Genomic DNA, 15,457 nt, shown 5'->3' on the forward strand with positions numbered 1-15,457 from the left:
GAATGTAGCATTCCAAAAGTGGCCTAACCAATGTCCTGTACAGCTGCAACATAGCCTCTCAATTCTGATACTCAATGCACTGACCAATAAAGGCAAGCGTGTCAAAACCTTCTTCACCACCCTGTCTACCTGCAAATCCACTTTCAAGGAACAATGAACCTGCACCCCAAGGTCTATTTGTTTGGCAACATGCCCCAGGACCTACCGTGAAGTATATTAGTCCTGCCCTAATTTTCCCTCCCATAATGTAACACCTCACATTAGTGTAAATTAAACTCCATCTGCCACTTCTAAGGAGGACAATATCAGCATCTCCCATCTATCCACTTAATTGTAGTTTCAAATCTCTGGACTAGTTCCAGTAAACAGCTCTCCACAGCTTTCACAACCTTGCTAAAATAGGATGGCTAAAATAGGACATAATACTCCAAATGGGATTGAATTAATCTTTTGTGTAGATTTAGTATAACTTCCTGGTTTTCTTACTCTCTACCTCTACAAAGCCCAAGGTCCCATATGATTTAGTAACTGTATGTATAGCCCTGTCCTTCTTATCAACTCACACATCTCTGCATTGTATTTCATTTGTCATGGATTCATCCATTCCACCAGCCTGTCAATGCCTTTTTGAGGTCTATGACTATTTCCCTCACTGTTCATTGTACTTCCAAGCTTCATGTCTTTTGCACACTATGAAATTACATCCTGCACCTCCAAATTAATTTATTAATATATATCAAAAATACTCAATAGTCCTATTACTGAACAAGAAGAACAACTCAGTATACCATCCTCCAATCTAACATAAAATCCACTCAGTAGAACTCTCTGTTTCCTATCCCTTAGCCAATTTTATATCCATACTCTTATAGTCCTGTATAATCTATGAACTTCAGCTTTGCTAACAAACCTGATGTGTGGTACATTTTCAAACATGTTTAGAAAGTCCATATATAAAAAATCTGACTCCCCTGTCCTCATCCACCTTGTGTTTCTTCACCAAACATTCAAACAAATTAGTCAAACTTGGTTAACTCTGAACAAATCCTTGCTGACTCTTCCTGATTAGTCTACGGTTGTCCACTTTGCTGTTAATTTTCTGTTTTCTAAAAGCTTCTCTACCACCGACATTAAACTGAATGAGCTTTAATTGCTGGTTTTCTGAAATTATCTTGGACTGAGCAGTAGAGAGAGATTTTCTTGATTTCTATTACACAATTTAGACATCAGTCTATTGGGTTGCAGGCCTGATGTTTGATTACAGAGAGGGAGAACTATGTCTGCTTTCATTACCGTAACTGTTTGCTTAGGAATTTGCTGAGGTCCCATAAGAGTAAACCTCATCGACTCTGATTGAATTGTTGAAATATTTTCATTTCTTTTAAGTAATAAAACATTGCTTGTTTGAATAACACAATACCCTGGGTTTTATTCCATTTTTCTGCAAAAGTTTTCATCCATGAAAACATTTGAGAGCATGTGTGGCACAGTCCTTTAGAATGAGAATGGTGCTTGCTCATGGGTAACACCTATGAATGGAAGTTTTTAACACGGGGAGGTCTTGGTTGACCAGGAAACTCTCCTTGTCTTATTACTGCCAGAGGCACATTGGAAATGTTTGTAGATTGATAATCAACCTTTTTGGCTGTGTTATGACACACGTTGTGTGGAAATCATGGCTTGAGATGAGACTTGAATCCAGAGTTCTTGGTTTAGAGGTAAGGATGCTCCTATTTCATCACAAGGCTTCCAATATTTGAGAGTATCCCTGAAAGTGTATAACAACTCAATGGTTCCAAAATTGGAGCAGATAAATAGATTATTATTGCCAGCATACGTAAATATAGAGAACTGAGATAGGCAGTTGCCAATTTGTGTTGATCTTCATTAAATTACTTCGGAAGATGATTGGGAAGTAACAACCAAACTTTGATCAGAATGCTTACTGCATTGCACACCTTTGAAGTAGCTAGATTTGTAGGCAAGGGTGTGACCAGGAAGACTGCAATCAAGGGGACTGGTGAATGGAGAAACATGTGTAAAAACTAGAAGTTAAACTTTCTTCTTATTAGCAAAAAAGAAGATTGCTTATAGACATCATACACGTCACAAAGTAATGACAGGTATATGACAAGGTTGAAGTTAAGAAGTTGTGCAATGAAAATTGAACTGGGGAATGCAAGAAAGATCATGAAATTATATAAAGTTATGCCCCTTCAGGAATGTAAATGCATTGACAAGACTCGCAGAGAAAGTAAGTTATTCAAGGTCAATCAACATCTTCATAATGGATTTATAGCTCTCAAGAGGACATATAGACACTATGTTTTTCTAACTAGAAATATTGAGAAAACCATTATGTTGTTTAAAGGAGAGAATTAATGGGTAGTGTGTGGGGAGTCTAAGTTTTAATAATCACAAATGAAGTCTGGATGGAGCAGGATGAATGTTCTGAATGACATTTTCTCGTACAAACTTTAGATTCTTATGTAACAATAAGAATCCCTCTACAGAGTGATCGCATTCCAGGACACCAAAGAAACCAAACTCTAATATTAATATAAACTTCTGTCAATATTTGAAGCAAAAGCTTCCTTTGACCCTTATCTTAAACAAACATTGCAATATGCAGCCAAATCACTCCAATTCAAAGAGATCTTGATCAATAGCTTGGATCTACTAATTGTTGTAAATCCCCTGAGATAGGAACAAACCTAACATGCAATCACTAATATTTAAACATAAATTGTTACTAAATATTGGGCATAATGGTGACAAAATCTGCCTTCTGTAGAATGGTAATGTAATTTGAATGGTGGGGGGAGGGTAAAACAAATAAAATTAGCAGAGGAAGGCGTCTTTGAAAATATCACGAATAAAAGGAATTGTCTGCATATTGTTTAAAAGTGGACAGCAATTTCTGTTTAAAAACCTGGCTGTACTGCCAGAGTTCCTGTGTTGTACTGTCCTATGTCCAATAACCATAGCTTTAACAGCATGCTCACTAAGAAAGCAGAATACATTCTCGAAAATTAGATAATGTTTCCAAGCCTTTGAGTAATTTATGATGCAGCTTGTAAATGCTTTCTTGGCTAATAGTTGATTTCTTAAACTTTGTTGCAATTTATAAGATACGATTATCATCCATTTATAAAGCTACCCTGGCAGCTTCGATGAATAACACTCGTAAGTATTACCATCTATTACCCAATGGAGCAGGTGGTGAGGAAGGGTTGCAATTTACATAAGATTTGTCAAATGTTTCTTAAGAAGTTCATACGATACTTAATATATTGGAATTTTCACCTTTTTGACTATTGAAGGAAGTTAAGATTTATTATTATCCATTCAATCTCTGAGTGTCAGACATGTAAGAATTCAGTCTCCTATGAAAAACAAGGAAGGTGGTGGCCCAATGCTATTATTGCTGGATTGTTAATCCAGAGACCCAGGTAATTTTCCTCGATTTTAATCCTGATGAGGCAGGTCGCAGAATTTGAATTCAATAACAATCTGGAATTGAAAGCCTAATGATGATAATTATTGGGAAGGAAACTGCCATCCTTACCTGATCTGGCCTACATGTGACTCTAGACCCACAGCAATGTGGATGACTCTTAACTGCTGTCTGGTTAAATTAGGGATGAGCAACAAGTGTTGGTCCAGATAGCAATATTCTGTCCATATCCTGTGAATGAATTTACAAGTTATACAAGTGCAACTGCTCAGGGCAGGGTCCTCTGCTCATAACAGGTGATGGATTGAATGATGGGCAGCAGACCATTGTCTTGATTCTTTCTGCCCTATTATAGGCTGTTTCCCTCCTGGAATATAAGAAATGAAGGTATAATGTGAGATGAAAGTGTATATATTGCAGATATTAACAGATATTGCTGTTAATTCTAATCAGGAGATTTTCTTAATTTATGAGTAGGGTGGGAAACAGCATGCAGGGTTAGTGGTGTCAGGAGTTGGGATAGTTGTGAGCGTTTGGGAAAGATGTTGCAGGCAATAATCAGACTGGGAGAACAAGAGCTTTGTTGGGAGGTGGTATATTAGCTTTGAGTTCACATACAACATCCAGTTATCTTTGCAAAGAGGATTTCATTCAACATCCTTGGCAATGCATAGGAAGGATAGCCAACTGAGCCTACAAGTTTCACCATGTCCCACAGCCTAATGGATCCAACACTGGATATCAAGCTAAACATTCAATAAAGAATATGTTTCAGAATGTCGTCGTTTTTTTCATCCACAATAAAGAAAATGCTACAAACTCTGCTGTTTTTCATGTGTATTAACTATGAGATGTTCCAGAGCATTTAGCTCTCTAAACTAGTTTCAGTAAATAATGATGCACATATGAATAAAGTGAAACAAATGGAATGCGAAACACTTACAAGTGAAATTTAATTTTGTAAAGCATCTACACCATCTTTGTGATCTGAGGTTTTATGTGACTGGCAATGGAGTTGGGCAGGAAGGTAGAGCAATGGTGAGGAGTCACCCTATTTGACCAAGAGAACTCTTGATTCAGCTGCTCATGGACACAGCAACAGTAGGTTTTACCAATGTAAAGCTACTTTCGTTGCAAAATCAAATGTGTTTTGCGTGCATGCCTCTTGCACTTAGAGCATTAATTATAATCAAGTGGAAAAAGGCAAAAATAAAGTGGACATGGCACACATTTCCAGTTACAGTGTCAGCGATATCAAACTGTTGACCAAATCCCAGTCTTATATATCCAAATTCTTCTTGGCCAGTAATCTGACTCCTGGCATTTGGAACAAATGCTCGCCATGTACATGGAAAATCATCAGCTGAAAAATGAATAGTCTTGCCCCAATGTTAAGCAGCTACATACTTCATGTACTACATCACATTAAATTGAGGATCAACTGCAATAAAACTGATTTAAAGTTGATCTTTCTGGATATTTACCTTTCAAAGCATCCAGTCTCATAGGTTAGAGAGAGGCAGCTGTACATGGAATTTGACTTTTATAGAAGAAAAATGAATGGCAGCATTAGCTGCAATAAAACAAAATTAATGCTTTCTTCTGGCACACACTTTATTGAATCTCTTTCAATGGAGCATTTACCTAGTTTATTAAAGTAATTGCACATGTTTTACAACATATAATGATTGCATTATAGTTTGCTCTCTTCTTATGTTATTTTCTGCTCGTTTTCAATATTTCTAATGCAGTAGAGGCTGCTTCTGTCATTGTTAACTTTCCCAGTCAGAACTTGGTTCAATCCAAATACTTTGAGTGTCCCGTTTTGTTCATTTTATAAGAAGTATTTTGCCATTAAATCAGTTAAATCCTATGAATCATTTTCTATTCTTTGTTCCCTGTCATTTTCAATTCATTTGGTGAAGTTTATGAACACAAGCTAAAAGATTTAACATTCTGATTATAACTTTCCTCTATGTCCTACAATTCAACAATTAACCCAAAGATCGTAAGGATCCGCAGAGAAATCAACCTTAAATAATATTAGGATAAAGAAAGTTTCCAGTTGAATTCATTTCAGTTCCAAAAGTGAATGAAAGAATTTATGTTGGATGATAATTGCATACAGATATCGCCTCACAATAATGGATGGTTATACACTTACGTAGCTACGCAGTGGAGTCAATAGAAGATTCATTCTGATGTCAAGTGGAGGCAGACGTGTAGATAAATTTAAATGATTTTGGATTAAGTGATTAAATGGTTTCGAATAATAAGCAAAACAGTAAGTTATAGCAAGAGACTAATAAATACAAAAAAGCTAATGAAGATAAAACAAGCTGAAGAGCACTTAAAATACCTATTTTGGAACATTATTCTGACACAGGTGAACAAGCATCAAAACTTATGGATTAAAAAAAATCATTCCTCAAACTTGGCCCAATATGATGAGACACAAGGATAGCACAAATCTCCAATCCATAAATTTGGGTCTCAAGCCAAAAGTAATTCTCCTGTACTTAAAAGCTTCTGAAGTCTAAGTTGTGCAATCATGCCTGTTCAAAGAGATGACTGTATGAACTATTGGATATGATGTTGATGCGCAAACGTTCCAGAGCAACCCGATCTCACACACCTGCTTTGCTGTATATAATTTGATAAGGATCATGAATAAAACCTTTAGATCTTGACCAATTTTTAGAATAAACAACCTGGCCTGGCTTTTCCAGACAACTTGTCTCCAACTTTCCATTGGAACTCCAAAAAAATTCAAAACTTTTTTCACAAAATACTGGAATTCTCCGATTTCATTACAAAGTTCAACACTGGGTTTTCTACTTAACTCTCCTGTCTCTGGCGCTTTTGTTTAATTTATTAAATTTTTCTGACGTAACTTTACAACCTGGTTCAAACATTTGCCCAGGGTTTAAATCATTGTTTTATGCTATACATAGTTTTGTCTTCGAATGCATCATTGTTGTAGTGCTTGATCTTAAGTAATAAATGTTTTTGGTTGACTGTTTATCTGTATAATAATTTTGTTAACCTTTGTCAGTGCATTGGAAAATGATCGTTTATATCAAATTATGGTGATAATAGCACTGCATTCACAGGATGAAATCTTCATTCTATCTACACAGTCCCTTTAACAGTCAAGTTTCTATTATTTTGGTAATTGGCAGTAAGGTCACAAGGTTGATCCAGCTCAGGAAGACAACTTACCTCACTTTAGCTCAAGAGTTAGCTGAAAAAAGATGTTTTTTACCATATAGGGCTGTAGAGGCTGTGTTGTTAAGAATAGTCAAGGCTGAAATAGACAGATTTTTAATCAGCAAGGGATTGAGGATTATGGCAAACATGAAAGGAAGTAAGGTTAAGGATTATCAAATCAGCCATGATCTCACTGAAAGGCAAAACAAACTCAAAGGGCTGAATGGCCTATTTCTATTGCAATGTACTGTGGTCTTAAAGAGCATGATATTGATCCAATGCCTGAACCATTCCAGTTTTTAGCCTGCACTGCTCAGAAGTCATTTCCGTGCATTGATCACATTTTGCAGGATGAAGTTTCTGGCATCAATTTTAAATATGCTATTTACTAGTTCGAAGCTTTACCCTCTTGTCATTACTTAAGTAAAACTTGTAATTGAATTAACTTTCTTGACAACTTTCACTTTCTTATAAACCTCTATGGTAATGTGTTTCAGTCTAACAACTAGCACGACTGTTTCTGCAGGATTGCCTTCGTGATGCATACTGTTCACACAATGGAGCAACCCTAGATACAAGTGCATTGTGGAAAGGTCTGTTTCTATATTTATTTAGTTATAAATATCAAAAGTGGATGTCTATCTCACAGACTAGTCAAGCAACAGCATGACATAGTTAAATGCATGCAATCACAGCTTCTTTACAATATCCCACACACCACCATCACCGTCACTGGGTATGTCCTGTTCCACTAGCAGGACAGACCCAGCAGGGATGGTGACACAGTGAAATGTAGTCAGGTGGGAGTTGCCCCGGGAGGTGTCAACATTGACTCTGGAAGTCTCATGGCAACTATAGGCAAGGAAACATCTTACTGACTATTACATACCGTTCTACCTCAATTGATGAATCAGTGCTTCTTCATGTTGCACTTGGAGGAAGTACTGAGGATGACAAGGGCACATAATATATTCTAGATGGGGGACTTCAACATCCAAATCCAAATGTCGATTGACAACACCACTCCTGTTTGAGCTGTTTGAGTCTTAAAGAATGTATCTGCAAACTGGCTCTGCAGTTCCACTACATCCAGTCATGAATGGTGATCGACAATTAAATTCACGGGAGGAGGTTCCACAGACATCCCCAATTTAAATAATGGGGGAAACAAGCACACCAGTGCTAAAATAATTCTGAAGCATTTGCAACAATCTTCAGCCAGAGGTGCCAAGCGGATGATCCATCTCAGCCTCGTCCAGCATATCACAGTTGTCAGTTTGCAGCCAGTTCAATTGGCTGAATATCAAGGAATGACTGAAGGTAATGGATACTAAAAGGCTATGGGCCTCAACAACATTCTGGTAATAGCATTGCAGACTTGTGCCCTTGAACATGCCGTACACCTAGCCAAGCTGTTCTAGTAAAGTTACAACACTGGTATCTATCTGATAATACAGAAAATTACCCAGTTATCTCCTGTACATAAAAACAGGACATATTCAACCCAGCATGTAATCACCCCCATCAGTCCAGTATTGATTATTAGTAAAGTAATGGAAGGGGATCATTAAAGGTGATATCAACATCACTTCTTCAGCAATAATCTGTTCACTGACACTCAATTTGGGTTTTTGCCAAGGCTCCTGATCTCCTGACCTCATCACAGCCTTGGCTTAAACACGGACAATACAACTAACTTCCGGAGGTAAGAATTGCTGCATTTGCAATCAAAGGCACATTTGGCTGAGTATGACATCAAGGAGCCCCAGCAAAATTCGGGTCAATGGGAATCAGAGGGAAAGGAAGATGGCTGTGGTCTTGAAGGTCTGTCATCTCTGTTCCAGGACATTTTTGTTGGAGTTCTTCAGGGTACTGTCCTTGGCTCAACCATCTTCAGCTACTTCATCAATGACCTTCCCTACATTGTAAGGTTCACTGATGATTGCACAACGTTCAGCACCATTCTTAACTTCTCAGATACTGAAGCTATCCATGTTCAAATGAAGCAAGACCTGGAGAATATCTACTTTTCGGCTCTCAAGTGTCAAGTAACATGCATGCTGCCCAACTGCCAGGTAATAACCATCTCCAACAAGAGAGGTTCTAACCATTATCCCTTGACTTTCAATGGTATTATCATCACTTAATCTCCCACTATCAACGTTCTTGGGGGGGTTATCAATGGCCATAGTTTGAAATGAACAAACCATACAAAATATTGTGGCTACAAGAACAAGTCAGGAGATAAGAATCCTACTGTAAGTAGCTCACTTCTTGTGTTCCCAAAGCAGCACATTTGATTGGTATCACATCCACAGGCATGCACTCTCTCCACCACTAATGCTCAGTAGCTGTAATGTGTATGATCTAGAAGATACAGTGTAGAAATTCACCAAGGCTTGTTAATCAGCATCTTCCAAACCTATGACCACTACCACCTAGAAAAATATGAACAACAAAAATGGGGGCACCACCTCCTGCAAGTTCCCCTCTAAGCCACTCATCAACTTGATTTGGAAGTTGACTTGGTTCCTTTAGTGTCACTGAGTCAAAATCCTTGAATTCCTTCCCTAACAGCATTGTGTGTCTATATACTCCATGTGGTCTGTAGCAATTCAAGAAGGCAGTTCACCATCATCTTTCTAAGGATAGCTGAGGGTGGAAAATAAATGCTGGTCCAGCCAGCAATACCCAAATTCTATGAATGAATAAGAAAAACATAAGAACTTAGCACAGCAAAAAAGCAAACTAACTCAATGACATCAGCTTGTGAGCTAGAATACAAGAGGAAGATGTTCTGGTGACAATTGTATTGGGCTTTGAGGAGAGTTTCCTTAGCCACTCATAGTACAGTTGAATGTGGAAATCAAAAGTTGCTTTTCAAGAATCTCTTCTCATTGATATCTGTATCTCACTAAAGGATTGACCATTCAAATAAATTGAACAATGTGAATTTGTTGTGTTTACCTGTTGTATGCAAACTAAAACAGCCAGAAAAGGTTAAGGCTTATAAAATCCAGTATTAGAACTCATTTTGTTGCAGACAACAACTACTTCCTGCACTTCAGATTAACTTTAACAAGTGTAGAGTCTCATTCTTTCAGGTTTTAATTATTTTTGGGGGAATTAAAAGAAACTTTAAAATGTAAATATTTTCTTAAAACATTTTAATTCCATCTCTTTATCACTCTTTTGATCTAAATAATCTTTATTTCATTTACTGTACCTGATGTGACCTTGCGATCAATATTCTAGCTGTCATTTCTTGGAGCACACTCTGTTCTGCTCATTGCAAATTCTTCAGTCACATTGGTTAAAGTGGTTTATATGCAGTTCCAAGCCTTGTTCACAGATGCCCCGCATGCTCTGAGGAGAATAATACGTTGTTCAGGTGGTTGGCTTACAGAAACCTTCAGAGCAGAAATTAATTAGCGAGGAAAAGCGTAAAAAATGGCAAGTGCCAATCTTTCACATCGGACACCAAATTCCAGGCTAATAAGAATTTTGAATTCAAAAAATGCAGATAACAAAACAATGAAATAAAACTATATAAAGCAAGAAATATGAACCAGACCTATTGTCACTGAAAAATGAAAAAGGATGGGATAAACTCGAACATGGAAATTCAATACTATAACTTTGATGAAGGCCTTCAACTGAAATGTAAACTTTTTAATTTCTATAAATGTGTCCATTCGGTAAAACATTCTATGTTCACCAGCAAACTTGCTGAGTTACATATGGTGGGCAGTGATTCGACTATCAAAACCATTCTGCTCAAAAGGGTGAGCAGAGAAAAACTTTGAAAATTTCCCTATTTTAGTCACAGAGTATTATGGGATGAGAACGGCTCTTCATCTCACCATGTCCATATCAATCATCAAGCATCTATTCCTTCAAAAATCTATGTACATGTACTCTCTTGCCTTTTGAGACCTCCTGAAATACATCACTACACATTTATCTGGATTGAACCTCCATCTGCCATTGCTCTGTCCATCTGACCAGCTCATCCTGTAGTCTAAAACTTTCCTGCTCACTACTTAACTTACCACCAATTTTGTGTCATCTGCAAACTTACTGATAAGCCTCCTATAATTATAGAGTCGTGCAGCACAGAAACTGACACTTCAGTCTAACCGGCCCATGCCAACCATAATTCCAAACTAGATTGTCCCACCTGCCTGCTCCTGGTCCACATCCCTCCAAACATTTCTTATTCATTTACTTAACTAAATATCTTTTAAACATTATAATTGTACCCACATCCACTACTTCCTCTGGAAGTTCATTCCACACATGAACCACTGTCTGTGTAAAACAATTGTCCCTTGTCTTTTTTAAATCTTTCTCCTCTCACCTAAAAAAGACATGCTCTCTTATCTTGAAATCTCCCACCCTGGGGGAAAAAACATCTGTCATTCACCTTACCTATACTCCTCATTATTTTAGAAGCCTCTATAAGGTCATCCCCTCAACCTCCTATGTTCCAGTGAAAAAAGTCCCAGCCTATCCAGTCTCTCCCCACAATTCAAAACCTCCACTCTCAACAACACCTGGTAAATCTCTTCTGAAACTCTCCAGCTAATAATATCCTTTCTGTAAGCACTGCCCCCTCTCCTGCTGACTTTCTATGGGCTGGCTTAAAAAGCTCTCCTGGGCGCAACTCAAGCATCCTGCCCCGTCTGAGCCTTTCACACTTTGTTTATCCCAGTTATTTTGGTGAAGTTGAGATCCCAGTCTACCATTACTCTATCTCTTTTTTCCATCTCAGAAATTTTACCATCCATCTCTCCCTGACCATCGGGGTTTCTACAACAAGCTCCCAATAATGTGATTCCTCCATTTTTGTTTTTAAGTTCATTTTAATGGTGAAGTGAGTAAATGGCTTCAATTCTGGTGAGTCTGGAGTGAGAACCATAATTAGCACCACTTGTCTCTTTAGTCTCTTTAGTCTGATGTCAGCCTGACATCTGATTAAAAACTACCTGGCGTACAATGGATCCATTAATAGAAACTGTGGAAAGGATGCCAGATCATGGCTGCAGGGATCACTCAGATTCCCCCTAACACCTCAATGAAGCCCACTAATCAAAATCAATGTCTACCTTGAACAAATGTTTTCCCAGTGAGAATCATAGAGCCATTCAGCACAGAAGAGGCCTTTCAGTCCATCATGTCTGCACCTAGAAAAATTACTAAATCCACACTAGTCCCGCCTTCCAACACTGGGCCCAAAGCCTTGAATATGATGACAATTCAAATGCTCATCTATTTAACTCTTAAAGGCTGTGAGGTTTCCTGCCTCAACTACACCCACCCCGCCACACCCCCACCGCCCCCGGGCAACGCATTCCAAATTCCAATCATCTTCTGAATGATTTTTTCCCCTCAAATCCCCTCTAAGCCTCCTGCCTTTCACTTTAAAATTATGCCTCCTTGTTATTGACCCTTCTACGAAGAGGAGCAATTGCTTTCTATCCACCCTTCTATGCTCCTCGTAATCGTATCCACCTCATCCAGTCCATACTCAGCCTTCTCTACTCTAAAGAAAACCCTGAGTTTATCCAGCCTCTCTCATAGCCAAACTGCTCCATCCCAGGCACCATGCTGGTGACCCTCCTCTGCACCCACTCCAGGGCAATCATATCCTTCATATAGTGTGGCTACCAGAACTGTACACTGTACTCCAGCTGTGGCCTAACCAAAGTTTTACCCAAGTTCAATGTAACCTCCCTGACCTTATAATCTATACACAACTGATTCAGGCAAAGTTTGCTGAACTGTTGAGAAATAAAAGTACAAACAAAATTTGAAAGAGGCTATCTCAAAATAATTCAGGATATTAACAAGTAAATTATTTTTATGAATTCGAACACATTTTCAAAAGAGATCTGCTCAAAGAATGATATATGTTTGGAGCAATCTGCCAAGAATGATTGTAGAAATGAGAATTTTAGAGACACTGAAAATGCCGTTGTAATTTATAGCAGGAAAGTTAAAGTATGCGAGTGATAAGCTTAGATGAGCCTAATAGCTTTTCATATCCTTGGCATATCTTATGTTATTTGTGACTCACAACAGCTTTCAGACAGGATAATGGTCAATCTATAATTAGTTAGAGCCAGACAATAGACCATCACCGAACTGTCTGCACCATGCAATTAATGTGAGCTAATGAATTCTCCATGACAAATACTTGTGGAATCCGTTCATCAACTTTTTTGCTAATACCCAAAGGATACTGGGACACTATGAGGTTGAGCTTGATGTTGAGCAGTGTTATTTTACGGCTGGTACTTTGTTGATCATTCATTCATGAGATGCGGTCATTACAAACAAGAGACACATTTATTGTCCATCTTGAATTGCCCTTGAAATGATGGTAATGAGCCACCTCTTGAATCAATGTTGTCCACATGGTGTAGGTGCACGGACATTGTAGTAAGGAAGGGAGTTCCAAGATTTTGACCTAGGAAAGTGATAGATTTTTAAGTCAAGATGGCAAGGGGCTTGGAGGGATATTTGCAGGTGATGATCCTCCTATTTGCTCACTTTTCTTGTTCTTCTAGATGATAGAAGTCATGAGTTTGGAAAGTGCTGTCACAGGGGTTTTGTTAACTGGCTGGGTATGTCTTTTATATGGTACACACGTTATATGGTAGTGGGAGTTCATGTTGAATAGGTGGCTGAGGGTGGTAATTCAGTGTGTAGCTTTGTTCTGGATGATGATGAGCTTCTTGACAGTTGTTGGAGCTGCAACCATCCAGGCAAGGGGACAGTGTTCCATTATATCCCTGACTTGTGCCTTGTAAATGCTAGATGAAGTTTGGGGAAGTAAGAAGTGAGTTACTTGCTGTAGAATTCCAAATCTCTAACCTACAGTTATAGTCACAGTATTTATGCAGTTGGTCAGTTAAATTTCTGGTCAATAGGAGTAACTCCACGGTGGCCAGTGTCCCTTCACCAAGACACGCTGTATTTACACATGAGTAGTACTTGACACTAGTCCAGCTTCCTTAGAGCCAACTCTAAGAATGAATAGAACCTCTGACACTCTGTTTATATTGGTCAGTCAGGGCTCCCTGATTAGACCAGATTAACATTCCCAATCAAGGAACTCATGTTCTATGAGGTCTGCCCGGCTGACCTCGTTACAATCACCACACTCAGGTTAATGATCCTGGGGGATGCAACGATTGCGATGCCAAGGAAATCTAGATGGACACTTTGTTTTTGGAGATAGCCACTGACTGCCACTTGTGAAGCACAAATGTTACTTATCACTTATCAAGCCAAGTCAGAGTGTGGTTCAGGTCTTGCTGCATATGGGCTCAGACTGTTTCAGTATCCAATGGTTTATGATTGATGTTGAACACTGTGGATTTATTGCCAATTAGCCCATTTCTGATATTTTGGTGGAGGGAATGTCATTGAGATAACAGCTGAAGATGGTGGATTCATTGACACTATTCTGAGGAACTCTTGCAGCAGTGTTCTGAGTATGAGTTCACCCTCTAACAATCACAGCCATCTTCTTTTGAACTTGGTGTAACTCCTAGTGTCAATGGACATGAATACTGGACTGAGCAATGGTGGCTGCTGTGAACCTGTTTTAAGATACTGCAGCGGTCATCCAGCCTTTGCTCATTTGCTCGTATTTCAGGCCTGTCTGGAGCTGATATTGCCAAATTCACATGATACGCTGCCAATCATCTTATATTTTATATCCATTTGAACACACAGCCTTAAAATTTGTGATATTGTCACGCTTGCATTGGGGGCTGGGTCTGGGTGGAATGCTCTTCAGAGGTTCAGTGTGGACTCAATGGGCCAAATGGTCTGCTTCCACACTGTAGAAATTCTATGATTCTGATAGTGTCTACTGAAGCCATTTTCTCAGATAGCTGATACTTCAAATTGATGCATCACCTGAAGGACAGTAGTACCTTTTTTACTTGTTCATGGGATGAGGTTATTACTGGCTATACTAGCATTTATTGCCCATCCTTAATTACCTAGAGAGTGGTTAAGAGTCAACCACATTGCTGTGGGTCTGGAATCATATGTTGACCAGATGAGGTGAGGATGGCATTAGAGAACCAGATGTTTCTTTTCCTGACAATGGACAGTGAAATCATGATAATCATTAGACTCTGAATTCCAGATTTTTTTATTGAATTCGAATTCGACTATCTGCAATGGTAGAAGTTAAACCAGGCTCCCCAGAACATTATCTGGGTCTCTGGATGAATAATCTAGTGATAATGACACTAAACAATCACCTCCCCAGTGAACAAAAATGTCCTGTGACTGTATGAGCTTACTTTTTTTATTCCATTTAATGTAACAATAAACAGTTGCACCCCACCCAGCTTGCAATTGCTTCTGACTTGTTTTATCCTGGAAAGTAAATATCTTGCCCCCTGAAGTCCATCGTGATGTCCAAATGAAAGATTAAGGTGTCCCTGGTGTGTTGTCCGACAAGATTTCAACCTATTACTTTCAATTCAATCACTATTCACAGGAGTATCCCCTTCTTAAGACACTATGTTGTCAATTCACATCCTGAACCCACATAACAGAAGGAAGTGTTGCCTCGGTTTTGGGATGGTTGACATTCTGTCAGTCAGAGACTTTCATTCCCTTGAATTTTGTTTTATGTGTAACCAGCTACCCTGGAATGTCTTGATGGTGCCTCAAGTCAGTGTTAGAACATTGGGTTAGTAGGAACTGCAGATGCTGGAGAATCTGAGATAACAAGGTGTAGAGCTGGATGAACACAGCAGG

The sequence above is a fragment of the Rhincodon typus genome, chromosome 34 (assembly GCF_021869965.1).
Source record: "Rhincodon typus isolate 14 chromosome 34, sRhiTyp1.1, whole genome shotgun sequence".
Taxonomy (NCBI): domain Eukaryota; kingdom Metazoa; phylum Chordata; class Chondrichthyes; order Orectolobiformes; family Rhincodontidae; genus Rhincodon; species Rhincodon typus.